This window comes from Corapipo altera, unplaced genomic scaffold (assembly GCF_003945725.1).
Source record: "Corapipo altera isolate COAL_440 unplaced genomic scaffold, ASM394572v1 126, whole genome shotgun sequence".
Taxonomy (NCBI): Eukaryota; Metazoa; Chordata; class Aves; order Passeriformes; family Pipridae; genus Corapipo; species Corapipo altera.
Genome location: NW_020884937.1, coordinates 3,255,675 through 3,283,460, shown reverse-complemented (window position 1 = coordinate 3,283,460; position 27,786 = coordinate 3,255,675). Strand labels below are relative to the sequence as shown.

The 27,786-nt window shown below is 46.6% G+C and overlaps 1 long non-coding RNA gene across 1 annotated transcript; it reads right to left on the bottom strand.

The window, feature by feature from the left end:
- Window positions 1–14,907: 14,907 nt before the first annotated feature.
- LOC113955327 lies at window positions 14,908–16,604 on the bottom strand. The gene is made up of 3 exons (XR_003530494.1): window positions 16,352–16,604; window positions 16,166–16,237; window positions 14,908–16,032 (listed from the first exon to the last, which is right to left on the bottom strand). It is a non-coding gene; the product is annotated as an uncharacterized LOC113955327 (long non-coding RNA).
- Window positions 16,605–27,786: the final 11,182 nt, after the last annotated feature.

Sequence of the window (27,786 nt, the reverse complement as noted above, 5' to 3'; positions counted from 1 at the left end):
GCACTGCCCAGGCTCCCCAGGGCAGTGGGCACAGCATCAAGGCTGCCAGAGCTCCAGGAGGATCCTCTGGGGCACAAGGGGTGACTCTTGGGGATGTTCCTGTGCAGGGCTGGGGGTTGGACTGGGTGATCCCTGTGGTTCCCTTCCAACTCAGCATGTTTTGTGATTCTGGGAACCTCCTCAGATACTGAATCTCCTCCTCCTGCCCATGGAAGTGCCAAAAGAGGGTGTCTGCAACCAGGTCATGAAGATGATGAAGGGCTTGGATTTGAAGCCCTGTGAGGACACTGAGGGCACTTGGTGTGTTCAGCTGGAGCACAGGAGACTGAGGGGAGACCTCACTGCAGTTCCAACTGCCTGGGGAGGGGCAGAGGAGGGGCAGGGACTGAGTTCTGCTCTGGGGGGACCAGGGACAACACCCAGGGAATGGCTGGAGCTGTGTCAGGGCAGGGTCAGGTTGGATCTCAGGGAAAGGTTCTTCCCCCAGAGGGTGGTTGGGCACTGCCCAGGCTCCCCAGGGCAGTGGACACAGCCCCAAGGCTGCCAGAGCTCCAGGAGGGTTTGGCTGATCCTCTGGGGCACAGGGGGTGAATCCTGGGGATGTTGCTGTGCAGGGCTGAGGGTTGGACTGGATAATCCTTGTGGTTCCCTTCCATGATTCCATGAGTGTCTGAGTCTCTGACTCTTATGACTGTGATTCCAGATCTGGGCTGGGAGGAACATCTGTGGTGGTGCCAGGTTTCCAGTTGTCCAGACCCAGAAAAAGGGGTCTCATTGCTCCCAGTTGCCATCACTGGGAGGTGGAAGCCACCCCTGGACACGTCCCAAAGCCGTGTGGATGTGGCACTTGGGGACACGGTTTAGCGGTGGCCTGGGCAGCGCTGGGTTAATGGTTGGACTTGATGATCTTAGAGGCCTTTGCCAACCTTAATAACTGTGATTCTACTGTATTTCCTTCAGCAATTGATACTTCTGTGCAAATCACCAGCTCAGTGGCACGGGTGAATCCCTGGTCACCTGGCATTATACACCTGGATGGACCTTTCTGGATTCCTAATGGTCTTCAGCTGAAGCCCCAAATCATGAAGAGAAGCTGAACTAACCCCAAAACTGAGGCAACAGCCTAATCTTGTCAAGTGGCTCTGAAATTCCTCTCCTCACGTTTTGTAGCCTTGATTTCTCACAGCCGGGCCCTCCAGTATCAGGGCAGAAATGAGACAAAAGAGACACAAATAAAATGATTTTTATTTTGTATTATTTTTATTGGAGTGTTCAAGGAAGTTGTTTTAAAACCTTGTTTTAATTTTAAGGCTTTCCCCTCGATTTGATGCAAACCTCTGTCTTTTCTTTCGAGACTCACGTGCTTAAATTCAGAATAAAAAATTAAAAAAAATAATAAAATAAAATAAAAAAAAGGTAGGAAATTTGAGGATTTTCCCACCCCACCCCACTCTCAACAGTTTCCAAACCTTTTTACTACGATGGCCTGAGAGGGCTCTTTATTTTTACAGCTGCTGCATACCTAGTTCTCCTCGCTGGAAGACGCACACGCAGCTCCAGTGATCCTAATCTTTTCATTCCAGGAAAGGAACCAGCTGTAAATCCACTGAAGTAAGATCAGGATACGGCAGCAGGGCTGTTGTTCTGCCCCCCTGCTGGTTAAGACTTCCCCTGAACTGCTCTCACACTCGGCCCTGTCGTGGCTCCGGGAGAAATCCCTTCCCATCTCCCGGTTCAGCCCTTAAGGACACTGGGATTACGATCTTCCCGCTCTGCCAAGCAGCACTTGAGCCAGATTTGGATGAGGTTTGGGGGTGCCTGGTTTCTTCCACCCTGAAAGCACCCCAGAGAGGTGCTTGGTTTGCATCCACCCCCAAAATTCCAAACAAATGGTAGGGATAAACTTACTCCGTGCACCCTCCCTGTCCCTGGGTGATGTAAATGAACTTTTGTGTCCACAGCACAGCTCCTTCCCACTTTTACTCCAAGTGGGATTGCCGCTCTCCCTGCTGATAAATCAACTTTCTGCCACATGGAAGGCTGGAAGAACAACAAAAATGCTGGCATTATTTGGAAAAACCTCATGTCAAAGGGTGAGAATTCCCCCTGCACCCCTGGAAAACTGCTCAGGGAGTCACCTCGTAGCGATGGGAACGTCACCTCCAGGCTGAGCCTTTCCCAAATTTTCACTGTAACCTGGTGCTGAGTGTGTACAAACAGTCACAATGAGTGCTTAGCAACACCTCCTGCCAACCCAGGCAGGGGCAGAGGGAACAAAAATCCACACTGAGCTCTCCAGATATTCCTGCAATGAAAATACAGCGGCGAGGAACAGTAAAACCTGTGCTGGGCTAATGGGGCTGGGGTGGAGCTCCCTCCCACCACTCCTTCCACACAGCTCTCATAAGCCTGACTTTGTCTTTTTGGGCTTGGCAAGTCTCATTTGGCCTCCAGAAAGCCTTGTGTCCTCAGGAAATCTGGCACAAGTGAAAGATATATAGATAGAAATATCTATATAGATATAAAGTGTGTGTGTGTGTGTGTGTGTGTCTCTGATGTGTGAGGAGATGGAGGATGAGGAGGCAGCCCAAAGGTCAAGAGATCTGTAGGACTTTTCCAGACACGTAATTTCTTCTCCTGTCTAGACCAATGGTGTCCCAGCAAGGGAGAATGTGGCCGTTGGGCATGGAAAGGGATTATTCCTCTCAGGGAATGCCAGGGAATGAAGAGATCCTGAGACAGAAGGCCACAATAACAACCCTGTGACCTGCTGTGTGTCCTTCAGTTCTGCTTAGACAGGACAAAACCTCTTTGAAGGCTCAGACCTTCCACCACTGGGACATCCACTATGATTGTTGGGTGGCAGTTTTGGAGATGAAGGTGCCTGTAACAATCCAGGAAAAATATTCCAGGGAGGCCTGAGCTAACATGGAAATGAGCTGGTGCATCCATGGGATACAGCCCTTTGCTATTCAAAGATATAGATCCCAAAAGTTTTATTCCAGAAGCATTGAAAGATTCCATCAAAGACACAAACTCCAGCCCAACAGCTACTGGCCATTTGTGGGTAGCAAGGATGTTATTAATCCACCACATTTAAAGGAAATAACATCTTTTTCCAACCCCTGTTGACAATTGTCACATCATTTCTAGCTTGGGGACAACAGTGCATGGCTGAATCTCTCACCTTCACACTGCATCTCACCATAAAACCTGGTTTGTATCTCACCATAAACCCCATTTTTTTGGTTTTCTGGGAGGCCAGGCAGAAGATTTTCTTCACTGGGGGACAGTTTAAGGGAGATGGGCATTTATGTCACCAAGATAATGTTCATTTGCCACCAGCTCAGCTGGAGAAAGGCTGCAGGTCTGTTCTTTCCTGGAGTCTCCTGAATATATTAAACCATCTTAAAATGCAGAGCTTGGTGTGTGAAACTCTGCTGGGTGGGTGTTAATGATTCTTAGTCAAAACTCCAAGACAAGGCACTGTGCAGCTTCTCAACAAGCATTTAATGAGCAGAGAAAACCTTGTAAATCCTGTTTGGAAAAACCCTCCAAATATTTGTGTCCTGGAATATATTTTAAGTGACTATTATCGGGTAGCTCCTCCTACAGAAATCCTTCTTTCTGTTGCTGTTAAATATAAACCACTGGTGTTCCTTCCCAGGTGACTTCTCCAAGTTCAGGGTGTGACTGTAGGACGCCCTCAGAGCTAGAGGAGAATTTAGGATCTCAGAGATTTAACTACAGCCTTTATAGTGCCCTTTTGAAGACTAGTTTAGCTGAAAGCATTTCAATTTATTCCCATCCCAGCAGCATTTCAGCCTCGGGATTAATACCTGCCTCAGCTTCACACAGATAACATGACATAAATCTATAAAAAGGCAACCTGGACCACACAACACTTATTTTCTGCTTCTGCATCCACCAGTTCTGTCCATAATTTGTCTTTCCTGCTCGTGCCTGTGCCGTGTGTACAAATGGCAGCTCCAAGGAATACCAGCTGCTCTCCAGTCTCCAGAGGCAATTTCTAAGCACAGCTCATAAATACCCTCTCTTAAATTTGGCTCTGTCTGAGCCTTTCTAGCCCTGCTCTCCCCTGCCCTGCTCTCCATGTCTGCAAGGATTAAAGCTCCCCTCCCCAAAGCCCTCCCTGTGGCTTTGATCCTTTTGTCTGGACTGAAGAAATCCAAGCTGATATCCATGGAGCATGTGGGATACAGCAGCCTGGGAGAAAGCTCCCGAGTGAGAAAGCCCCCTTCTGGAGGAGGGAGATTTTTGTGGTATGGTGCACAGAGCCAAACCTGCCAGCATTCCCTGGAAAGCAGGAATAAGGGGGGGGGGAGGGAAATCTGAGCTCATGATTTGAGAGCCGAGCGTGTCGTTCGACGTTTCTATCTCGATTATTAAACATAATATCCACCCAAAATTTCCCAGTTGCCACCCTTGGCAAAGGGGCCCTGGGAAAATGAGAAATGGAGGCAAGGAATATTGATCCATTTGGAGGGGAAGGGATGGGCTGGTCCGTGCTGGTGAGGAGGAACAGCTGGAGGGAACGGAGGGTGGGCTCCTGCACCGAGCAACAGCTGGATGCTCCGTGAATCCATCCCAGCCACAGCTGGCAGAGGCACTGCAGCACTTGCACATCCCTCTTCCAGCACTGCTTCCATGTCCTACAGGCCTCCCATCACATCCCCAGGCACTCCAAGTGCTGTTTGTCACTTTGTCCCCACGCAGCAGCGGCACAGCCCTGGCTCCCGTCCCTCTGCAGGGAAAGGATGGGGAGAGCCAGCACTTGGATCATCTGCATCCCACAGGGATGAGTAAGAGCCTTTCCAAATGCAGCAGCACTCGCTGTCAGGGGCTGCAGGACCGTTCCTGGGAGCAGCAGATGATTTGTGTGCCCTGCCATTCCACATTACTCACGGAATTGGGTTCCCTCCCAAGCGGAATCGCCTCCCGCTCCGAGGCACAGCCCGGTGGGTGTTTAACCACACAAAGGATCCCTCAACTCTCCCCTAAGGCTCTGAGAAATCACTTTGCTCTCCTCATTCATGTCACAAAGGGCTTGTCACCATCCCAGAAACCCTTCACCACCCCCCCCCCAGCAACCGCTGGTGGTCAGAGCCAGCCCATCAATCAGCACCCTCGGGATGTGTGGGTGACTCCGCCCTGGAAGAATCCCCATCCCACCACTGTGCCACAGGAGAAGGGGTCAGGCCTCCCCCAGTCCGTGAATCAAGAACCTCCAGTGCTTGTTACAAAGCCACAGGGCTGCTTGACCATCTAAAGGTTCCCTTAATGAAAACTAGAAATCAAGTTCTCCAAATAGATCCGATCCTATTTCGGGCCGAGCCCTGGGTTTGATTCTGTCCTGGTCAAACTGTCTCCTTCCCTCCCACTGGAAATCGCTGGCTGGAAGCCTTTGGCACCCGGTGGAATGGGCTTATTATAAAAGTGCTAAACAGCAGAACAGTAATTCCTGAAAGCTGAAATAATGGGACAGGAATCAGCTAAATTGCTGGAATTTTAGTGCTTTTGCCCAAGATTTGTCACCGTGAAGTGTGGAGCCCTGAAACACTTTGTGCCCTCTACCACACCATTCAAGTTGCTAAGGACAATAAGGAAAAGGCCTTTAAAATCAGGGATAATATCACAAAACCAGGATGATGGACTTTTTTTTTTTTTCCCACACTGGGGAAACTGAGGCAAGACAACAGATTTACCAGAAGGATGTGGTGCCAGTTTGAGAAGCTTAAAATATCTCCAGTGCACTAAATCCTTCATGTTCATTAGAAACCAAATGACAAATGGATGAATAGGAACGTTATTAACATTTATTTCTAATTTCACCTTTGGAAAAGCCCCTGTGAAAATCTGGTTCAAGGAAAAGAGGTTCCCAACTTCTGTCTTCACATGGCAGTAGGTTGAGGGCCACAAAGCCCCCTAGGATGAAGGCAATGCAAACAGGTCATCTGCATCTGGCACAGAGAAGCTGTGGCTGCCCCATCCCTGGAAGTGTCCAAGGCCAGGTTGGAGCAACCTGGGCTAGTGGAAGGTGTCCCTGCCCGTGGCAGGGGGTGGAATGAGATGATCTTTAAGGTCCCTTCCAACACAAACCATTCTATGATTTTATGATCTAAATCTTGTGGTTGCCCTAAAAATTGACCTCAGCTGATTTGGGGTAGATGTAGGGCAATTCCTGGTGGCAACACAAGATTCACCCCAGGGTGGGTTGAGAACAAAAATTGGGGTTGAACTGCTGTGTTCCACCTCTGACCCATCCAACCCATCATTAGGGTGGGAAGGCAGTGGAAGAGCTGAGGAAGGAATCAAGAGCTGCTGGACATCTCTCAGGTGAGGAACTCAGTCCCAGTGGTTAATTCAGCCCAGGATTCTTACCCTTGTACCAGGTCAGTCTCAGCTCCTGAGTGACCTGAGAGTTTTGGAGCATTGTTTTCTAAAGCAGGTGTTGGTCCCTCTTGCTCCAGTTAATGATCAAAGTTGTGGGAAAACTGTCCCATGTTTGGGTTGATCTGTAAGTGGGGATGGGAGAAGGGAAAAGGACAGTTATTTAGGACACTGGGCTGGAGCGTGTTCAGGGAAGGGAAGGGAGCTGGGGAAGGGGCTGGAGCAGCAGGAGCAGCTGAGGGAGCTGGGGGGGCTCAGCCTGGAGAAAAGGAGGCTCAGGGGGGACCTTCTGGTTCTGCAACTCCCTGACAGGAGGGGGGAGCCGGGGGGGCGTCAGACTCTGCTCCCAGGGAACAAGGGACAGGAGGAGAGGGAACGGCCTCCAGCTGTGCCAGGGGAGGTTTACACTGAATATTAAGATAGACATTTTCCCTGAAAGGGTTGTCCAGCCCTGGCGCAGCTGCCCAGGGAAGTGGTGGAGTCACCATCCCTGGAGGGACTTCAAATATGTGTACAAGCTGCACTTGGGGACGTGGTTTCGTGGTGGCCTTGGCAGTGCTGGGTTAACAGTTGGACTTGATGATCTTGGAGCTCTTTTCCAGCTGAAGAGATTCTCTGATTCCCTTTGCTTTCCTTTATTTGGTTTGCTCTGGTTTTCCCAGAGGCTCAGAAATGGAGGTGGCTTTGCCCACAAATCCCCACTTAATCAGGGTCAGAGCGTCGTGTCTCTCCCCACTTCCCAACCGCTGAGCCTTCTCCTGCAGAGACCATTAATTAACCCCCTCTGACAGAGCGAGGTTTGGCTGCTCTGCTGAATCCCTGGACGAGCAGTGCCAGCTGTTAAGGATGACACAGCCCCTGGGTGTACTGGGAAATGGGCTGAGACCACGAAATCATCTCACGTCACTCACCACACACACAAGAGCTTTCGACCACTGCAGCCAAAACAGAGCCTAGTTTGAGTCTAGTCTCCAGCTAGACCTCCAGAAAAAAACCAGGAGAGGGTTGACATTAAATTTTCCATAATATAAGTGGATCCAACTTTTTATGTGGCACAGGCTGGTTGTCGATATTGGGAACCTTTCTCAGATGGATTAACAGCGAATTCCGTCCTTTATTTTCTAGCCAGGTAAAATCAAGATAAATAACAGGATGTTTTTAGCTGGGGAGACTCCATGGCTTGCTTTCACAGACACCTTTCCAAGGAAAATGCAGCAGGTTAGAAGGAATTGTCCCAGTGGCCAAATTCAACCCTTGAATTCCCAGCTGGTTCCCCTGGGTGACACCGTGTGGGTGTGAGATCAGGAGACCAAACATAACGAGAACAAAACAAGAAATCCAAAACAAAGGCTAAGACTGGACTTAGAGATAACTCTTGAGAGTCATTTCTTAAATTCCACGTTTTATGGGAAATGTGGGATGAAAGCAAAGGTTACACCTCACTCTTTCCATCACCCACAATGACTCTGCTGTGGTGAGTTGCACGTGAAGAGCTCAGAGAATGCTGGAAATGACTTCGTTAATTAACTTTATTAAGCTGCTCTGTGCTCTGTGTGATGATGTACCCAGGAATTGCAGCGGTATTGAAGATATTTGGAGTTTGGAGCCAACCTGGACAACGTGGAAGCAGAAGAGCCCCTTGGTGGAAGCTCTGCCTGATGAGCCAGTTCTGCTCCCGTTTTTGGACATTTCATTTTGACCCTCCTTTCCATCTCCTTTGGGGATCTTTCCATACCCTTTCTCTTCAGGTGCAAACAATCAAAACCACAAATACAACAGCAGATGATCTTTAAGGTCCCTTCCAACCCCAAACCATTCTATGATTCTATGAATCCATTCCTAAAATCATCCCAGACAAAGTGTGTCCCCCATCACCAGGGTGTGTGCTGTGTGAAGTCATCCCTTCCTAAGATCTGAACACACTCACTAACCCTCTGATCTCCTTTACACTCCTGTACAATTCCTGGATGCTGCGTTTTTAGTGGGATCAATCCCAGATTCACAAATGTCCCTTAAAATACATATTCAGGAACAAAAAAAAAAAACCAACATTGAAAAATTTGCTGTAAAGACAAAACGTGGTATAACCTGTTTTTTTCCTTTTCAGGACTTACCTTGGTCCACCACAGCTGAAACGTGTCTTGGGTCGTCCCTAGGAAATTCCCAAAGAGAAAATCAGCCAAAAACCCACCCCAGCTCTTACATCAAATCCAGGACTTAAAATAGATGAAAAATATGGGAGAAAGTTCTGCTCTGTAACTTTTAGTTAAAAGTAGTAAAAAGAGTTAAAAGTAGTAACTTTTTAGTTGTTACTATCCCAATTAATAACCCTGATGGGGTTTGAGTTGTGCCCTCGCTGGGGGATCCAAGCAGCCAGGTAAGAGCAGAATTAATTAAGAAATATAACATAAATAAAACAGAAAGTCATCTACAGATTACAAGCAATAATAGCGAACTGCTGAAAAAAAATTAAGATTACAGACAATAACAGTGAGTTATTAAAAAAATGAAGATTAGGAGAAGTGGGCATTGCTCCCTTGCACTGATATTTTAAACAAAGAATTGTTTGGCTGCCCAAAAGTTTCCCACCCCTCTTGATACTCCTTGAAATTAGCATGTTATAGAACAGAAACTTTTCGTAAGAAATTAAGGAAAACAACATGTTTAGGTTTGTTTTTTTTTTTTTCTGAATGCAGCCCAGCACAGGAGGATGGAGGAGATTCCTTTGCTGGGGAGGATGGAGGAGATTTCCTTGATACTTCTTGAAATTAAGTCGACATGTTACAGAATAGAAACTTTTCGTAAGAAATTAAGGAAAACAACAGGTTTAGGTTTGTTGTTTTTTTTTTTCTGAATGCAGCCCAGCAGGGGAGGATGGAGGAGATCCCTTCACTGTGGAGGATGGAGGATGGAGGAGATTTCCTTCAGTGCTGTGGTGGATCAGGGGGTTGAAGGTCTCCGAGCCACCCCTGCAGGATTTTAATCTCCCATCACCCACACCACCGAGCTCACAAATGTCCTCTGTGCACAACAGCCATGGAAAAAAAAAAAAAAAAGAAAAGCCATTCTCCCAGACTAACAACCATTCCATCATTCCTTGGGGTCCTGCCATGCCGTGGCCTCGGGCTCAGGTTATTCCATGTTCCTTCTCCGCGGCCCCGTGTGAGGTCTTGCTGGAGCTGGAGCTGGAGGACGGCCAAGGTGTCAAAGGGACACCTTTCCTGCTTAGCTGGCGAGTGGAATGTCCCAAGTTTCGGAACACTGGAGCAATTCTGAGCTCTACGGCCCTCGTGAGCACCATCAATCCTGGATTTTCGTTCCAAACCCTCCCTGCTTTTTTTATGGCGCTTCCCAAGGCTGGGCTGGGAGAAATGCTGTCGCTCCCAGCTCACTGAAGTTACTGAGCTGGGTGCTAAACTTTATTTTTTAATGCTCCTGGTGGAGCCTGCAGCAGGTTCCCGAGGAGGGTTTTGGAAATCTGAGAGTGAAAAAGAAAAAAAAAAAGCACCTCTCAAATATTCCAACTCAATCCAAATGTCCCAGAGCCTGCTGGGACAGGACTTGTGTACCTAAGTGTTACCGTGGATTTCTCATGGATAAATTTATGTTTTTATTCCCCCAAAAACCCAGGGCAGTGATAAGAGTCTCTGGGACGTGTTTCTGACCTCTCAGGTATTTCTAAAAAATATGGATCTATCAACCTACTGATTTATCTCTCCCTTACACAGCTCTAGAAATCAATGCTGAGGTTACTGATTATCACCTCAGGGGATATTCCATGTTAAAATACCATAACCAAGAAAAGAAACAAGCAAAAAAGCCTGAAATACCAGTTTAATTTTTTCTGAGCACATACAATTTCTCATTCTCACACTTTACTGGATGTATTTGGAGAGATGGGGATCATTTAGAATTTTATAGCAATTCAAATAATAACAGGCACAAAGCTATCTAGTCCAGAGCAGAAGTATTGTAATTATCATTTTGTTTTCTGTTCTTATTTTATGAAATTTTTCACGAAATAACCAGAACAGACCAAACTATTATTATGATTTGGAGATAATATCATTTATTAACTCCATACGTTAAAAAACCTCTGACATAACAGAATCAAAACTAACTAACCTGTGAATTCTTTCTCCTCTCTGCCACTCAGATAAGCTTGGGAATTTGCTGGTGGGACACCTCTTTGTTCCAAAGGGTTCCTGGGTTATTTGATTTTCATGGAAAAACATCATTTTAAAAACTCTTTGTCATTCAAAACTCTCTGTTTTCCAGGCAGACGCTGCCTTAGGGTTCTGTCAGGTCCAGGCTAAAATTCCCATCAGAGCCTCAAAAAGCTTCCCAAGACATTAAGTTGGTGTTTGGTAAAACAGATTGGGTGAGAAAACCAGTCAGTGACCAGATTCTGGGATTTAGGATGAAGCAGAGGTTTTATTCCACAGCCATCCCACCTTCCTACCTCTTTGCCTATGGAGCTCCTTGGCTTCCTGCAAGGTTCAACTGATCAGTTCCTTAGGCAAAGAAATACAAAATTTTACAGGTAAAAAACAACAACAACAACAAAACCCTGAAGGAATCTATTTGCCAGCTCTGGATTTTAAGGAAAAAGCTGAACTTGACCCTGTATTTCCTTTTCTACGGGTTAGACCCTCACAGGATTTCCAAATTCAACCTGTTTCAGTTTTCCTTGTGGGAGGAAAGGTACGGACCATGCTGGTTTCCAGAGGGTATCTGCAGTCCTCAGCCCTAGGAGAGGACTTTCCAGAGGGTATCTGCAGTCCTCAGTCCTAGAAGAGGACTCTCCAGAGGTGAGGATGAACAGGAAATGAAGGAAAAGGAACCATTCCACCCTTGGGTGCCACCAGCAGCAGGGCAGGAAGGACAAGACCACACATCCCTGACAGGTGCTCCAGAGCCTTAATTCTTCCCAGAAGCCCCAGGGAACAGGAAAATGGATCTCACCAGCTTGTGTTCACCTCCCTATCTCAGCACTTCCCACCTCCTCTTGGCAAATCCTGTCCTTCCAGAGCCTTCCAGAACCAATCCCAGAGTTCCAGCGCAAGGCGGTTCCGTCACCGCAGCATCTCCCCAGGCTTGTGCTTAAGCCTGGCTTGTGCTTAAGCCTGGCTTGAACCATGGCCAATGAGAGGTGAAACAGCACAGGATTAGCTTCCCCCACCAGGGAGGGGGCCAAGGTCCAGGCAGGAATTTCCCCCCAAAATCTCCCTTACTCCTCCAGCCTTCCCAGCCATCCCGAGGCTCAGCATCCTCCACCTCCCAGAGCTGCAGCCCAAGGGAGCCAGAGGCTTTGTCCAGCTCCTCTGCTGCCCTGAGGGAAACAAGGAGGGTCTTTTCTCTGCTTGTTCCTTAATTCAGTCAGCAAACATTCCCCACACAAAAAAACTGGGCTGGGAAGAATCGATCCAGGCACCATCTTGCGTTTGCCAACTGGATTAGTCTGTAATTGCCAAGTGTCTCAGATGCAAAAAGGCTCCTGATTCCTGGGTATGGAAAGGTCTTTATTTAACTTATTTATCATTATTATTTCCCTCCCCCTTTCTCACCCTGAGCTGTTTCCTAAATCCTGTTTTGTGGGGAGGGTTATGGGGTTCTTTCATCAGCAAAGCCTGTGAGCCCCCCAGTGACTTTGGGAGGCAGAATATTGACCTTTAGGGCCCCTAATGCTGCATTACAACATCTAATCCCACATTCCAGGGCAGGCTGGAAAACGGGGAGAGGATGGGTAGGAGAGAAAACACCACTTTTCGTGCAAAAGGCATTCAGGGCAAAGGAAAAGGGGTCACTGCAAGGGAGGGACAGAGACAAAAAATGGAGGTAAAATAGGTTTGGGAGGGGTTTTCTGGGGTTGGACAGAACTATCCAACAAACAGGGGAGCTCTGGAGTGATTTATAATAATAATGATAATGATAATTTAATCTCCTCTCCTTGGCTTCACACCACTCCCCATCCCTCCCAAAATTATCTGCTCATGACTGTTATTAATTATTTATCCCACCAGAGCCAGGGAGGAGCTGGACATGAGTGGGCAGGAAAATAAGCCAGGCTGGGAGAGCTGGAGGTGTTCACCTGGAGAAGAGGTGGCTTTGGGAAGACCTGAGAGCCCCTTGCAGGGTCTAAATGGGCTCCAGGAGAGCTGGAGAGGGACTGGGGACAAGGGATGGAGGAACAGGACAAGGGGGAATGGCTTTAAATGGGAAGAGAGCAGGGTTAGATGGGATATTGGGAAGGAATTCCTGGCTGGGAGGGTGGGGAGGCCCTGGCACAGGTTGCCCAGAGAAGCTGTGGCTGCCCCTGGATCCCTGGAAGTGTCCAAGGCCAGGTTGGAGCAACCTGGTCTAGTGGAAGGTGTCCCTGCCCATGGCAGAGGGTTGGAATGAGATGAGCTTTAAGGTCCCTTCCAACCCAAACCATTCTGTGATTCTTTGATTCCATGAACAGCTTTCCCCTCTGGATGAAGAGGGGAAAACCAAACCTATTTTTCCCCGTGGGAAGACCAACAATGCTCTAAGGCAGGAAAATCTCTCCATCTGCCCACTTTACCTTTCCAGCAGGCTCATCCCACCAGTCCATCTGAAAGGGTGACAGAGTTTAGGACAAGCCAGGTATGTCCCCATAATCTCCCTAAAATATTCCACACTTGGTACATTGTATGTATGTTATGGATTTAATGAGGTCATTATGTCATCAGACAACATAAATCTTATCTCAAGATACTGCTACAAGGACACACAAGGAAGTGGGAAGAAGAGGGATTTGGGCAGAGGAAGGAGGAACGGGGAACCCTGAGCAAACAATAAAAACATCAGCCACGAAAGGAAAAAGAGAGAGGAAAGGATGGACTTTAAAACACCCACATTTGAAAGTCAATATTGATACCTGTGACCTGAAGAACATCTCAGGGTCTGGGTGTGCAGCAAAAAAAGAACCTGGACTTCAGTCAGTGATGTTTTCATCCAGGTCTTTTCCTTCCCAGTGGTGTACAGTGGGGCATTCCAACCCTCTGACCACGGTTTGGTTGTTTTTAGCCAGTGGCAAAGTGAGGAGCACTGCCAAAATTTGTTAGGATCTAGGTTGCTGTTGAGTCTCTGGGAGGTTTAAATCTGGAATATTGGTGTGGGTTTTTTTCATGTAAGAAGATAGGAATGTCACATGGGAATGTGTTGATTTTGATAACGCTGTATTCCAGAAAAAAAAAAAAAAAAAAAAGAAAGAAAGAAAATTAATAGTTTAAGATGAAAATGTCCTTGTCTGACATGCACAGGGTGGAATGATTCATGTTATTCAAGCAATCTGGGGGAGAGAGGGTAAGGAAGGGGATTAACTTCTGGGTAAAGTTTAGAGTGAATTTTAAATTACAGAATCCCCTTCAAAGCCAGGGTTGGATCCCACACACTCTGTGTGCCTTCCAGTCTGTGTCTGCGGAGACGAACGCACTGATACCTCCCCATCCGCAACCCCAGACAGCTAACTGATAATTAAACCTCGTTATTGCAGCCCCAGGAAGGTTCCTGGTGTCTTTCTCAGAGTCCTGACTCCCCATCGAGTCTGGTGGCCAAGGGAGAAATCCGAGGTCGTGGTTTGAGATCTGAGAGCTGGGCACGAACACGCGCCGAGCCATCGCCGCCGGCTGCTGCCAAATTACTCCTCATTCCCTTTCCTCCGTCACATTCTGACTCCTCTGTTCACACTCCCCCTGCTTTTAAACCATTTTTCTCTTGGTTTACGTTCCTGTGAATGAAACAAAATAAACCGAAGCGAGTCAGCCCTGCCTGGGTTTGGGGTTTGCTGCCTTTCTGCGAGACGCTCACCGGGGCTTCGCTTGCGGCAGAGCCAAACCCAAAGGACAATTAAACTCCAGGTTCCCTTTTAAATCAAACATTCCCCTCCAGGTCGTGGGTTCTGCTCCAAACCAGGCAGAGAATCCACCAAAAGGGTCAGTAAAAGAGTTCAAGGTTGTGGCACAACTCCTTGCAAGTCCTGGACTTCAGGGATGAATTTCTGCTCCGGGATTGGAACATCCCCATTTTTCACTCAGGTCTGCAGACAGGGGAAGAATGTTTGTTATTCCTGAGGACAGATTGTATTATTTTTTTTTCCTGGATTCCCAACAGCCAGCAAGGAGCAAAGAGGGCTGGAGGAGCTCATTGCTTTGCTAATGTGTGGTTTGCAACAAGAGCTGCGGAAAGGCTTCTTGAAGGAAAACCAAACTGGCTTCAGGAAGGAGCCAAACCCAAGTGTTTGGGAGGGATCCGGGGCAGAGGATGAAGAGTGGGGAGGGGGAGAGGTGAAGGAGGGTAATCAGAGCTGTGTGTGGTACTTCCACATAGAAAAAAAAGTAAAAAAAAGGCTGGAGGAATGGATTTGGGATTCCTCCCTTTGGAAACAGTTGGGAAAAAAGGAAAAAAAAAAAGGGAGCAGAAACCTGCATTTAAGAAGAGGTTTAAGAAATGTTTAAAGAGTAAATAGACCCAAAAAACCCCAAACCATGTCCTTGAGGGTTTGTCTCCCATCAGCATTCCCGTTCCAGGAGAGCACCCTGGGTAAGGCTACGTGACCAATGGATGTGTCCTGACCCCAAAGGCACCACAAGAATAATAGATCTTATATTGCACTTTCCTTTGGTGGAGTTCAGAACACTTTATGGGAAAAGCTGTGTTTTCCACCAAAAAAAAAAAAAAAAATGTTCTCCAACAGGAACTGGAACCGGGAAAACAAAATAAAACAAACCTCGACTTTTAGAAAATTTCCATCTAAAATATAAAATTTGGAGGGGAAAAACCATTTGATGGGGGGGGGGATTTTTGCTTAAAACCAAAACATTTCATTTCTGAGAAAAGTAAAAAAGCCAAGGCAGGGGGAGGTTGAAGTGACTTGTCCAGAACACATCGGAGGACTTGCACCTCCATCTCCCAAGCCACAGAGCAGTCTGTCTCCAGTTCAGCTGTGATGTCAGCAGGCATTTCAGGCAAACAGTAAAAAATTGAGTTCAGTGAAGTCACTGGGCTATAAAGCAGCCTCTTGAGGGGATCTCTGTGCCCATACACTGGTGGATCACTGGTGGAGAGCAGTAAAGCAAAGAGAGCCCCAGGGAGAACATTCACTCCTCTTATCCCACCCCACCAAATGCCTCCAGCATTCCCTGCACAACCTGCTATGGATAATATCACAGTACGGCCCAAGGTCAAGCTGAACACACACAGGCTGTTCCCAAGGCTCCAAAATTCCTGAGTGCTCCACTCAGGGGGTGAATTCCCTCGGATGACACCTCCCCAAGACCCCGAGGTTTTCCCCCGAGTGAACGGCGCGTTAATCCTGCACGGAGTTCTGGCGGAGCACACGGATCATGTCATGTATGGAGCCTCTCAAGAGGTCATCTGCCACTTCAGAGGGACAAAGGGAGCCAAGAATAGCAGAAAGCCAGGGCAGTGCATGCCCCTGGGTGCTCCCCAGCTGTGCTGGACTCTGGGAGACATGTAATTTTCACACCATTTCTCACCAACGTACACTCAGACAACTCCGTCTTCCCAGCCCTGCGGTCTGAGCACACAGATCTCCAATTTTCGCTTTGTCTTCTCGTTCAGGAGGGTTGGCAGCGCCTGGAGGCAAAATGCTTTCAGTCTGCTGAGCTCCTCACTCTGTTTTCTGTTGGCTTCTGGAATTAGCTCCTCTGTTTAATAACTGCTTCATTAAGCAGAGGGTGGTGAGAAATAACCAAGTCACCAAACCTACCTGGATGGGTTGATTGATATTTCCTGGTGGCTTTACTGCACAACAGCTGGGAGTGAGGGGGGACATTGAGATCTGGCAGTGAGAGAAAACACGTCACAGTGAAGCAGAAAATGTGTTGGTTTGTCTCCTTCCCACCTCCTCCTTTTGTGGGAGAAGAAACCCTGGCAAACTTCAGCCTCCACCCACTTCTTCAAACAAGCACACACACAGTCCTCCAGCTAACAGAGGTACTGAGGTTCTACCATTCCTGTGATAAAAAAAAAAAAAGGAGGAATTAATGATTTGAGAGGTAAATTTGCAAACTGGTTGTTGTCAGCCATCAGTCACCTTGTGAGCAGTGACAAATAGAACAGGCTCTCCTCTCAGCTGGAGCTACTCACACACCATCAATACCCTTCCCACAAACCAAGAAAATCCGTTCCAGATGGAGAGATTTGAAAGAATTTTACACCTAAACCCAGCAGGAGGTGTAACCAATCTAATCTTTCATCAAATGTGACAGTGGAGGATACAGAAAAACACCTTGTAAGGTGGATTTCTTGCCCTGACTTGGTGGGAGTTGGAACAGAAGTGTTGGATGTGCAAGAAGACCTTGACACAAAGCCAAGGCTTGGTCTCCACAGGAGGATGGTGTTGGATTGGGTGAGGGTGTGATGGACAGACACACCACCAGTGTGTGATCCTGCCAGCAGGTCCAATCTCTAAAGTTTTCCAACCAAACTGGGCTTAGATATTTAGATTTGACAGGTTTTCTTGGGATGTAAGTGAATTAGGTGCTGAGGAATCAGTGCCTCCTGATTCCTTCACTTCTTGTGGACCTCTGGAAGTCCTGCTGGAACTGGCGCTGAAATCCAGCCTGACAACAAAAGGGTTAACACAGTACCTAAGGAATGTTTCCAAAATGCAAATAGATTTAAAGTTAGACCTCTCAGTGATTTACTGGCACATGCAGACACAGAGAAACATCATCCTTTACCAGTCCCAGTAGCTAATAACTCATCACACTCAAATCCTCTCAGGTTTGAGAATTCCATAGATCAGATTCTTGGTGTGATTATCTGTTGGGTTTTTTTGGGTTTTTTTAAATGATGGTCCCACCATATAAGCCTTAAAACAAACTCCACACAAGGAAGAAACCTGTCAGCAACTGCCAGCAAAGAGAGGAACTGCAGCTTGGTCCCTGACAGTCAGGGATGTCTGGGGTGTCTTCTCCAAACTCCAGGTGATCCGGGCCGAGAGAATCTCCCTGGATTACAATTCAGGGCCCATCTAAATCCTCCTCTGGATGGACATGAGGGGTGAAGGTCAAGTCCAGGGACCTCTGTATCAGAGGAGGAACATGTTGATGCCACTCTGGGAATCAAAATGCCTCTTGCTGCTGGAGCCCCCCTGTGCAGACACAGGCAGGGATCTGCTGTGGAGCTTTTGTCTCCTGCCTTTCTCCTCCTGCTTTTGGAGTAGAGGTGGAATCCACATCCAGCACTGGGACCACCTCAGCAAGACACTTCCCAAAAGGGCTCTCTTACCACCTTAAAGATGCCCATGGATACCTGTGCAAGAGCCAATAGATTTTGGGTCAAGATCTAAACCAAATGGAATTCACCCTTCAGGATCCTGTGTCTATCCATAAACCCAGGACACATGGGGTAGATGGGAAGAAAAATGTCTTGGAAGAGAGAGTCTCAATGATTGGAACAGAAAAGAAAATTGCACTAATTTAAATTAGGATCAGACTTGCTCACAAACACCAAACTCCATCTACCCACACACGTACTTTTCTCTAAAACTTACAAAAAAATTAAAAAAAAAAAAAAAAAAAAGAAAAGAATCCCAGTTTGGCTTGGAATGAACTGAGTTGAGCACGAAGACCAAAACCAGTCACTAATTAACGGTGTCGGGTTTTCTGGTATTTATGCACCATAAAAATTAATAAGGGGACTTCTCTGGGAAAATAAATGGTTAGCTGGAAAGCCAACCCCGGGCCTTCGTTGTTTTCCTGTTACTCATAACTTCCCGGCGAGATTCCTTGAAACTTCGAGCTGGGAACTTCCCAGGAACTTCTAGTAATTTCCCAGAGCCAAGATTTCCAGTGAGGAATTGCTGCAGTCTCCCTGATATCGAGTGTACAGAGACTGGGGGCAAAATTTAACTGCTCGGGCTGATTTCCAAGAGCTCTTGTTCTCAGAGCACTCGGGAAGAACACACGTGGTATTTTCAGGAGCTGGATGTGGCTTTAGATGCATCTTTCTCCCTAATTTTCTGCAAATCAAGATTTAGGCCCCAAAGCCTCTATTTTTAACAGTGCTAACCACCTGTAGTGGTTTTATGGAGGGCAGCAGGTCTTTTCTTTTCTACAAAAGAAGCACCAAAACTAGGGAATACCACAAGTGGGAGTGGAATGTGGAGCAGAATCTTGCACTCCAGCCAGTCCTCCTCTTCCAGTCTAGTCTGGAACCATTCAGAGATACCAGCTCGGTCCTTTAAACAACAAAGTTTGTATTAAATGTTTCATCTGAGCTGAAAAATCCTGTTTTCCAGTAGGTTTAGCCCTGGAAGCAAGAGGAGAAAGCTCCTCAGACAGCAAATAGGAGATTTAGATCCCAAACAAAGACTGAAGACTTGGATATCTGATATTGCCCAACTTGCTGGTGGAGTTTCCATAATCCTTATGAGCATCTCAGTGCCTCAAGAGGTAAATCCATTCCACCACCACCATTCCCAGCTGTGGAAGAGGCCCATCAGAGCAGCCTGGATGGGCTGGAAGAGGGGAGAGGAAGCTCAGAGCTTTCTGCTGAGCAGCCCTTGGGGTGGATCAGGAGAACTCGGGAGCTCGTGTTTAGAGGAAAACCAGCCCTGATTCCACATCCTTGCACTGCAGCTGGGAGACTCAGGTGGAAGAACCTGTGTCAAATCTTCAGCTGGAGCAAATTGTGATGGTTTTTGACCTTGACAGAGCTCTCCTGCTTGATATCACCCTCCTCTTTGATTTTTGTCATGATTTTTTCCCCCCCTCCTTACAATTCTCCCGGAATCCATGACTCCAGCTTTTCCTCCTTAAGGAATCCACTTCTTGCAGCAGCACAGCCCTGGAGAAGGAATCCTGCTTGGGCATTTCTAGGTCTTCTTTGAGGCCTGTGGAGAGCTGCGGGTGTTTGGCTTGGGATGAAAGGAGGAACTAACAATGCTGGTTTATTCCTGAGATTTTGCTGCAGCGTTTCAGTGATGTCAGAGCCAAACCTTAGGAAAAAAAAAAAAATTAAAAAAAAAATGTATATGTGGAGTACACAGGGTTGGGTCCAGTGGATGGATTAAAAGAACACGATTATTTTGATTACCTTGATTTAAAGCACCGGTGGAGGCGAATCATGTTCAGCCAAAGAAATATCAGGGAGACAAAATTTACTTCTCTGTTTGCAGGGAAGCAGGAGAGGAGGAAGGCAGGGAGGGAAGAAAAATGACTCTGAATCAAAAGAGGAAAGTACACCCCAGCTCAACATTTTCTTCTTGCAGTGATTTCCTTTCTTGAGAGGGCGACCACAAAAGGCAGAGATGTTTAATCCATTAAAAGTGGAGTTTTCTGGACAGAATAATCCGAGTTTTGTCAAGCCACCAGCCTGCTTCTCACTGGGTGGGCTCTGGCTGGGGAGGGAACAGGCTTTCAGTGGGTTCCCTAGGAACAGGTCAGGGTGCCACAGGCTTTGGGGATGGGATCTCAGAACCTCTGCTGGCAGGTTGGCAACAGGAAGCACTTTGGGAAAAGGGATTTTCCTCAGAGAGCAGCACAAATCTCAATATCTGGTACCAGGGTGGCGAGGGGGAGGAGGACTTTGGTAAGGGCACCTGGGGGAAGAGGGAGGTTCTGGTTCTCTTTCCATGGTTTCCTTCCCCAGTTGTTCTTCCTATTTTCCTCAAAGGCTGGAAAGGCAGAAGATCCCCAGTTTTTGCGACATGTGGATTAACGGAGGGAGGCTTGGAAAGCCTGGCAGTGCAAATCATCTCTGGTGAGAGAATGACTTTCCTTAAGCATCAGCACAAGGAATGGATGCAGATCCCTCCTGTCCCTCCATCCTTTCCTCTGGAACAGGGAGGACACCACCAGGACCACCACGGAATTTACACACAAATACTAAAGAAAAATGAAGCAAAGGTTTATCTGTCACGGCATCAACCCCTCACCCTCCCTCCAGCACCTACCCTGGGTGGGGCTGCACCTTCCCTCGTCCATGGGATGCCTAAATTCAGATTTCAGGACAACCTGGGTCACTCTTGGTCAGTTCTTTGGTTGTTCTGCCACGGGGGGCCTCCCTGTCTCTGTTATTTTGTGACAAGTGCTTAGGGAGCCCAGTTTTGTCTTGATGTAAGAAAAATAAGTGAAAACTCTTTAAAAAAGCAACTATTTATGGCATTTGGGGAAGGAAAAAAACCAGTTTCTTACTCATATTATTTATACTTTGCTTTCCTTTGCACAAACAGGTTTTGATCAGAAAATCAAAGAATCCTTTAGGTTGGGAAAGATCTTTGAGATCATCAAGTTCAGCTTCAGCTCGTTTGCACCAGATCTTTACACAAGCAAAGACATTGTGCCCCTCCCTCCTCTGCCAAGAAAACAGGAAATACACTTTTTATCTCTTCAGTTAAAGGTGATTTCCACTTGAAAAGTTACTTTGTTCTCATCAAAATGATCATTTGTGTTGAATCAAATGGCAAAAGGGACCCTGATGTCCAACAAACCCCAGATAGAGATGGGTGAGGAGATGTGGGCCAGTAGAGAAATGCTACATCTGCAGGAGCTGGGCTTGGATGATCTGTGTGGGTCCCTTCCCATTCAGGATATTCTGTGATTCCAGAGGTCCCGAGAGGTCTTCACACTGAATCCAGTCCTGATATTCCCCAGAATCCCTGGTGGGAGCAGAAAAACAGCAAAGCTCCTTCACTGTTATTTCCCATTCTGGCAAGGGATAAAGGGAGAAGGGGGAAAGTAGAAAGATTGGGATTCTCTGGAAGGAAACTCAAGGAAAATCCCTCCCTGAAGCTCACCTTGACCCCAGGAATTTGGTCCTTCCTCACCAAAGTCATCCTAATCCTCTGCCCTGCATTTTTAGCTCTCTTTGGGCATGGAAAGGACCAGGATCATCCCAATCTGGAATGATCAGAAGAAAATAACCAGTTCCTCCTGTTTTCAAGGGTTTGAGGTTCAACACTGCACCTCAACTTTGATACAACGATGCTCTGGATGAATGGACACCTTCCTGAGCTTAGCAAGATGTTCCTGAGGGATAAAATCCATGCAGGTTTAGGATTGTCAGGTACAGGCACAAACCTTGTGAGGTGGTCTCAAAACCACACCTGAACATGGGGCTTTTTGGATGGAGCATATCCCAGAAATCACATCTGAACATGGTTTTTTTGGAGATGGAGCATATCCCAAAACGACACCTGAATATGGGGCTTTTTAGATATGGAGCATATCCCAAAAATCACAACTGAATATGGCAATTTTTGGACAGAGCATATCCCAAACCCACACCTGAACATGGGCTTTTTGGAGATGGAACATATCCCAAAAATGACAACTGAATATGGGGCTTTTTGGAGATGGAGCATATCCCAAAAAATCACACCTGAACACGGGGCTTTTTGGATGGAGCATATCCTAAAATCATAGTTGAACATGGGACTTTTTAGATATGGAGCATATTCCAAAAATCATACCTGAATATGGGGGTTTTTGGAGATGGAGTATGTCCCAAAATCATAGCTGAATATGGGTTTTTAGGAGATGCAGCATATCCCAAAAATCACATCTGAATATGGGGTTTTTAGGAGATGCAGCATATCCCAACACCACACCTGAAAATGGGGGTTTAGGAGATGGAGCACATCCCAACATTGCAACTGAATATGGGGTTTTTAGGAGATGGAGCATAACCTAAAAATCACACGTGATCATGGGGCTTTTTGGAGATGGAGCATATCCCAAAAATCATACCTGAACATGGGGCTTTTTGGACATGGGGCATATCCCAAAAATTACAACTGAATATGGGGCTTTTTGGATGGAGCATATCTCAAAATCATAGCTGAACATGAGTCTTTTAGGAGATGGAGTACATCCCAAAAATCACACCTGAACATGGCAATTATTGGATGAAGCATATCCCAAAATCATAGCTGACCATGGGGCTTTTTGGAGATGGAGCATATTCCAAAAATCATATCTGAATATGGGCTTTTAGGAGACGGAGCATATCCCAAAAATCACAACTGAATATGGGGCTTTTTGGATGGAGCATATCCCAAAACCACACCTGAACATGGGTTTTTAGCAGATGGAGCATATCCCAAAATCATAGCTGAACATGGGGTTTTTAGGAGATGGAGTATATCCAAAAAATCACACCTGAACATAGGGGTTTTAGGAGATATGGAGTATATCCCAAAAATCACAACTGAATATAGGATTTTAGGAGATGGAGCATATCCCAAAAATCACACCTGAATATGGGGTTTTTTGGATGGAGCACATCCCAAAACCACACCTGAAAATGGTTTTTTAGGAGATGGAGCACATCCCAACACCACAACTGAATATGAGGTTTTTAGAAGATGCAACATATCCCAATATCACCACCTGAACATCAGGTTTTTTGGAGATCTTGCAATATCCATCTGATCCCATGGAAAAGAGGTCTTCTTGCCTGAGGACTTTCCCAAAAAGGCTTCAGCTGCCCCCAGAGCTTCATGCCTTACCCAGGCACAAACCCACACACAAACTGAGCCCTGGAGGACACGCAGTTAATTCCTCGTTTCCCAGAAACCTCAGGCAGTTTGTCACAGGCTAATAAAGGGAATAATGGATCATGGGGGAAAATCATAATTAGGTTCACGAAATGCACCCCAGGCTTCTGTTTTTGTTTCAAACATCAGCCCCACCAGAGTAGGAGTATTTTGTGTTTCTACCATTTCCTGAGTGAAATCGGGAGGAAATCGTAAAAAAGGCTAAAAAACACCCACGAAGGAAAAGTTCCTTATCTCCACATGAAAATATTATTCAGAATCTCTGTGGATTGTTTTTGCTAATTTCCAAAATGGATGATCAAATACCGAGTGATCCCTTCCCTTGACTTGCCAATATTTTTAATAGGCATCTTAGTCAATGTTAGTACAGCTGTCCTTTCAAATCAGCTCTTCTGGTGACTCAATGCTTGGAACTGGGAAGTTTCCCGAGGTTTTTTATCTGCTCCTGGTGGGCCCATCCTCGAATCCCGTCACACGAGAGAGCGGGAGGTTCCTCCTCATCCAAAACACACACAGTGAAAAGGACACACACAATTCAAAGAGGCAGGAGAAAAGGAAAAGGAATAAAAAGGGAAAAAAAGGAGGGGAAAAGGGAAAAAAAAGACCAGCAGGGTCATTCCGTGCTCCAGCAGGTCGGCGTTTCCATGTAAAACCCTTGCAATGCCGTATTCCTGCAGCCACCCTCCAGCTCCGGCCTCACTCACAGAGAGTTCACATCACCTGTTTCCCCTCTGAGTCGATGTTTCCAAGGGGTTTTGGCTCCCTGACGTGCAGCTGGAAAACTGAAAGGCAGGAAAAGTCTCCACGTCCTGGAGAAAACAAAGTTCCCCACGAAGCCCCGCGGAAACGTCAACAGCCAACGGAAAGGAAGAGGAGGAAGCCATGAGACATCATCCCTACTGCAGAAAACAGCTATTTTATTGGTGTTAATATTCACTTGAGGACTTAATACTCATTTGAGGGATTAATACTCACCTGAGGAATTTTATTTCTCCCTTGTGCAACTTCTCCCGTGTCGAATCGGCCAAAGATCGCAGGAGGTTCAGTGGCAGAGGGGAGAAAACATTCCCTTCTAAAATCCCATTCCTCAGGTGGAAAAGGGGCTTTCTGACCCAAACACTGCCACGAGAAAGGTTTCGTGTCGATAATGTGGTTTTGTTACTCCTTAATCCTGGAAAAAAAAAAATAAATAAAAAAACTACGGAGAACTCTCTGGGCTGAATAATTTTGAAGCCTCCAGTAGCTTGAAATATCTCCAAACCTATTAAACCCTGAAACCAAAATAAACATTTTGTCCTCCCTTCAGGGCAGCAGAAAGAATGTCTTAAGTCAACCCGGCCACTTGCCTGCCAATCCCAAATTGCCCTCAAGAACATGTTCTCCAGGGCTTTGTCAAATCAGCTCGAGCATTCCTCGGGCAACAGGGGGTTCCACCACGTTCCTGGAAAGTCTGTTCCACAATCTGTTCCCGGATCCTTCTTAAAAAGCAGCGGGAAGTGCCCGTTACCTGCAAGCACCGGAGCTGGGGAGGGACCAAATTGTCCATTCCGTGGTAAATCCCAGGCTTTCACAAATATCTTTCCAGTCTGGATCCGAAGGAAAGCCAAACATTTTCAAAATTTCCTACAAAACAGAGAAAAGGATCCTTGCAGTTGATTAAAACGTCCGTGGCAATAAAGGCAATTTTTTTGGACGGGATTTGAGGTTTGTTGTTTCTGCATTTTTAATAGGAAATATTTATTCTGTATTTATGGTATCTGTAACCAAGATGCTGCAGCATAAAAGGGAAAAAAAATAGGAATAGAAACACTCTCTGAATCTGAAAACAAAAGCTTTTCTTGTTAATGGAAGTTCATCAGAATTACCATTTGATAAAACCATATCAGTTTTATCAAATTGCCTTTTTCCAACAGGAAAACATTCCTTCAGAAAACTGCCCACTTGCTTTGCAATACGAAGGTCAGAAAGAGTGGGGGTTGTTCCTGCTCTCCAAGAATTTAAACTGCCCAACTATTTCTTTCCCAGAAAGATGTACTTCCAAGGAAATTATTATATTTAAATTGAAGGAATTGAAATACTTTAATCAATGCATTCAGCAGCAGTACAGGACTTCAAACAGTGGTTATGTAGAGCCAACTCTTTATTTTCTCAGGATTTTAGTTCTTGGACTCTTTGTTTTCTAAATATATTTATTCAGTTAAGAACTTAAATCTTCCTTAAATTAAATTAAATAAAATAGTCAATATACAACTTGAGCTACTCCAGAATTTAAATTTTAAGTCTGGGCTTGATGTGGATTCTTAAACCATAGAATGGTTTCAAGCTGGAAGGGACCTTTTCAAGGTCATCTGCAAGAAGCAGGGACATCTTCAACAGGTTGCTCAGAGCTCCATCCAACCAGACCTTGAATGTTTCCAGGGCTGGGGCATCCACAGCTTCTCTGACAAACCTGTGCCAGTGTTACCTCCCTTTTTATATAAAATTTCTTTCTTAGATCGACTCTAAATAAGAACAACTGACATAAACACAGGCCCCCTCTGCCAAAACCCAATTCAGGCGTCACCTTCCCATTCCCTCCCATCCTAAAAGCTTATTTTTATTATCCCTTCACCACTCAAACCCCTCGACATTGATTAATAATTATTTGCAGAGGGAAGCTGCCTGCCCTGTCAGACATTTAGTATTGATTAAGAAGGCAAGGAAAGGCTGGGTGGCTCCAGCTCTGCAAAGTGCCAAGGAAAATAAAGCTGCTATTAGTGATCCTCAGCTTCTCTGCTGAGAAAAAGGCAGCATTGTGGGCTGGGAGACTGCTCACCAAAGGCAAATCTTGGCCAAAAAACCAATATCTTACCTAAAAACCAAAGATCTTACATAAAAACAATAATGGCATTGGATAAAGAGGTGGGATACTCACAAGGGGAACCAGCAGAGGGAATTAAAAACGAGCACAAGAAGAAAAAGGAGAGGGGAAAAAAGGAAGGTGTTAAGACTTTCCAACATTCTGAGAGAACAAGGTTTTATCCTCAGCCGGGGGAAAAACAGATTTACTAAACACAGTGACCTCACTTGTTTGCACAGCATCCAGTAACATGTATTTTATTACCTATGGTACCTCCATGAGAGCTTGCAAAGCCTTTCCAGCAGCCCTGGGAAGGATTTCCAGCGCATGGAAAAGACATAAAGCAGCTGGAGGAAGGAATGGCCCAGCTGGGCGAAGCGAAAAAAGGGAGGCTGCAAACACACCGGTGGGGTGGGAAGAAAACTGAGAGGGAAATTCTTGCCTGTGAGGGTGGTGAGGTGGAAAAGAGGCAGCTGCCCCATCCCTGGAAGTGTCCAAGGCCAGGTTGGAGCAACCTGGGCTAGTGGGAGGTGTCCCTGCCCACAGCAGGGGGTTGGAATGAGTTGGAAGGTGGCTTCCAACCCAAACCATTCCATGATTCCATGAACGCCCTGGGAGCAAACATTTCTCTGCTCTGTCCAGGGGCAGCTCCCCAGTGAGGGTGGTTTGAGCTGGTGGGGGGGAGGTTCCTTCTCATCCCATCACTTGTCTTCTCCGAGGTAAACAATGAGTGTTGCATCAGCTGCTCCTCCCAGCCAACAGTCAGCCATGGAATCTCAGAATCCCGGGATGGTTTGGGTTGGAAGGGATCTCAAATGTCACCAGAGTTACAGCCAGCCACGGAGCAGGAGTTCGCTCATCGCGGACTAAATGATTTGCAATTTCCCCTCCTTTGATTTTTTTTTTGGGGAAGAAATTTCTCAGCAGGACATGAATTTCCTAGGCTGGGAGGAGGGAGGGAAACAACTAAATGACTAAATAAAAGTTCCTCTTTTTGGTTATCCACCAGGGGCTGGGCATTCCCGGGGTGCTCTCAGCTGGCCCTTTCCAAGGAGTTCTCTCCCGGCTCCACCTGGTGGCAAAAAGGACATTTGGGTCATTGCCGTGGTCACTGGGATGGGCTCCAAGGGGACAGGGATTGAGGTGCTGCTGCTGCCACTTTGCACCAGCGTCCCCCATTCTGTGTAGCTTTGGCTGGACTCCTCTCATGAGGTGGGGAACAGCCCTTTACTTCCCTGGTAAGGAAATTCAGCCCCCTGAGTGAGTGGAGTGAGGAAATCACAGCTCAGGAAGAAAGTAAAGGCAGCCATGGACTGGCAGCCAGGCGTAGCTGGCAGCTCTTTCCAGAATTTTCATTGGAGCTGAATCCCTCTTGACCATCAAAGATCCCAAAAGACCATCAAGAGCCTTCTCTGGGTGCAGTCAGAGCAGTGGGATCTTTAGACTGCACTTGGGAGGTCCAAGGCTGGGCCTGGTTGCCCAGACATGGACATCTCATGTCCTTTGGGATGAGCTGAAGTGTTTCCCCTGCCCTGCTTTGCTCCTCAGCTGAAGGAGGGGAGGTTGAACCACCAGCTCATGCAGGTGAAGGGACCTTCAGTCCATCAGTACATTTGACACAACCACAGTGATAAGGAGTTGTGAAAAGATAAGATGCAGATAGAAACTTCCTGAGATAGCACTGGAGAAGTACAGGACCCTGCAAAGCATTGGATGAGTCAGACAAGAAATCCTGACTAAAATATCTCCAGAATTGTTTCAGCTCCTGGTCCAAAACACAGCTCAGGCCAGGCCTTAACACAGATTTCCCCAGATCCAACAATCAGAACAGCAACAGAAACATCATTGGCTGGTTTGTGCTGGTACCTACAGAGAGAAGCAAAGGAAAAAGAGAAGAAAAAAGAGAAAGGGAAAAGGAGAGAGAGAGAAGGAGAGAAAGAAGAGAGAAAGAAGAGAGAAAGAAGAGAGAAAGAAGAGAGAAAGA